The following is a 2,500-nucleotide window of genomic DNA, read 5'->3' as shown; positions in this document are numbered from 1 at the left end:
CAGGTGAATCAGGTCTGACTGCCTGTCTGTCTCTCTGACTGCCTGTCTGTCTCTCTGTGTGTAGATACAGCAGGTGAATCAGGTCTGACTGCCTGTCTGTCTCTCTGTGTGTAGATACAGCAGGTGAATCAGGTCTGACTGCCTGTCTGTCTCTCTGACTGCCTGTCTGTCTCTCTGTGTGTAGATACAGCAGGTGAATCAGGTCTGACTGCCTGTCTGTCTCTCTGTCTATAGATACAGCAGGTGAATCAGGTCTGACTGCCTGTCTGTCTCTCTGACTGCCTGTCTGTCTCTCTGTGTGTAGATACAGCAGGTGAATCAGGTCTGACTGCCTGTCTGTCTCTGTGTGTAGATACAGCAGGTGAATCAGGTCTGACTGCCTGTCTGTCTCTCTGTGTATAGATACAGCAGGTGAATCAGGTCTGACTGCCTGTCTGTCTCTCTGACTGCCTGTCTGTCTCTCTGTGTGTAGATACAGCAGGTGAATCAGGTCTGATTGCCTGTCTGTCTCTCTGACTGCCTGTCTGTCTCTCTGTGTATAGATACAGCAGGTGAATCAGGTCTGACTGCCTGTCTGTCTCTCTGACTGCCTGTCTGTCTCTCTGTGTGTAGATACAGCAGGTGAATCAGGTCTGACTGCCTGTCTGTCTCTCTGACTGCCTGTCTGTCTCTCTGTGTATAGATACAGCAGGTGAATCAGGTCTGACTGCCTGTCTGTCTCTCTGACTGCCTGTCTGTCTCTCTGTGTGTAGATACAGCAGGTGAATCAGGTCTGACTGCCTGTCTGTCTCTCTGACTGCCTGTCTGTCTCTCTGTGTGTAGATACAGCAGGTGAATCAGGTCTGACTGCCTGTCTGTCTCTCTGTGTGTAGATACAGCAGGTGAATCAGGTCTGACTGCCTGTCTGTCTCTCTGTGTATAGATACAGCAGGTGAATCAGGTCTGACTGCCTGTCTGTCTCTCTGACTGCCTGTCTGTCTCTCTGTGTGTAGATACAGCAGGTGAATCAGGTCTGACTGCCTGTCTGTCTCTCTGTGTGTAGATACAGCAGGTGAATCAGGTCTGACTGCCTGTCTGTCTCTCTGTGTATAGATACAGCAGGTGAATCAGGTCTGACTGCCTGTCTGTCTCTCTGACTGCCTGTCTGTCTCTCTGTGTGTAGATACAGCAGGTGAATCAGGTCTGACTGCCTGTCTGTCTCTCTGTGTGTAGATACAGCAGGTGAATCAGGTCTGACTGCCTGTCTGTCTCTCTGACTGCCTGTCTGTCTCTCTGTGTGTAGATACAGCAGGTGAATCAGGTCTGACTGCCTGTCTGTCTCTCTGACTGCCTGTCTGTCTCTCTGTGTATAGATACAGCAGGTGAATCAGGTCTGACTGCCTGTCTGTCTCTCTGACTGCCTGTCTGTCTCTCTGTGTATAGATACAGCAGGTGAATCAGGTCTGACTGCCTGTCTGTCTCTCTGACTGCCTGTCTGTCTCTCTGTGTGTAGATACAGCAGGTGAATCAGGTCTGACTGCCTGTCTGTCTCTCTGACTGCCTGTCTGTCTCTCTGTGTGTAGATACAGCAGGTGAATCAGGTCTGACTGCCTGTCTGTCTCTCTGACTGCCTGTCTGTCTCTCTGTGTATAGATACAGCAGGTGAATCAGGTCTGACTGCCTGTCTGTCTCTCTGACTGCCTGTCTGTCTCTCTGTGTATAGATACAGCAGGTGAATCAGGTCTGACTGCCTGTCTGTCTCTCTGACTGCCTGTCTGTCTCTCTGTGTGTAGATACAGCAGGTGAATCAGGTCTGACTGCCTGTCTGTCTCTCTGTGTGTAGATACAGCAGGTGAATCAGGTCTGACTGCCTGTCTGTCTCTCTGACTGCCTGTCTGTCTCTCTGTGTGTAGATACAGCAGGTGAATCAGGTCTGACTGCCTGTCTGTCTCTCTGACTGCCTGTCTGTCTCTCTGTGTGTAGATACAGCAGGTGAATCAGGTCTGACTGCCTGTCTGTCTCTCTGTGTGTAGATACAGCAGGTGAATCAGGTCTGACTGCCTGTCTGTCTCTCTGACTGCCTGTCTGTCTCTCTGTGTGTAGATACAGCAGGTGAATCAGGTCTGACTGCCTGTCTGTCTCTCTGTGTGTAGATACAGCAGGTGAATCAGGTCTGACTGCCTGTCTGTCTCTCTGACTGCCTGTCTGTCTCTCTGTGTGTAGATACAGCAGGTGAATCAGGTCTGACTGCCTGTCTGTCTCTCTGTGTGTAGATACAGCAGGTGAATCAGGTCTGACTGCCTGTCTGTCTCTCTGACTGCCTGTCTGTCTCTCTGTGTGTAGATACAGCAGGTGAATCAGGTCTGACTGCCTGTCTGTCTCTCTGTGTGTAGATACAGCAGGTGAATCAGGTCTGACTGCCTGTCTGTCTCTCTGACTGCCTGTCTGTCTCTCTGTGTATAGATACAGCAGGTGAATCAGGTCTGACTGCCTGTCTGTCTCTCTGACTGCCTGTCTGTCT

The 2,500-nt window shown here is 50.6% G+C and overlaps 1 protein-coding gene across 2 annotated transcripts in view; it reads left to right on the top strand.

Annotated features, from left to right (window-relative positions):
- card9 (caspase recruitment domain family, member 9) overlaps positions 1–2,500 on the top strand; it is a 25,476-nt gene that overhangs the window by 4,895 nt on the left and 18,081 nt on the right. The window lies entirely within an intron of this gene.

Source organism: Perca flavescens, chromosome 5 (genome assembly GCF_004354835.1).
Source record: "Perca flavescens isolate YP-PL-M2 chromosome 5, PFLA_1.0, whole genome shotgun sequence".
Classification (NCBI taxonomy): domain Eukaryota; kingdom Metazoa; phylum Chordata; class Actinopteri; order Perciformes; family Percidae; genus Perca; species Perca flavescens.
Note: the sequence above shows the minus strand (reverse complement) of the source record. Positions and strands in the feature narration are given on the sequence as shown.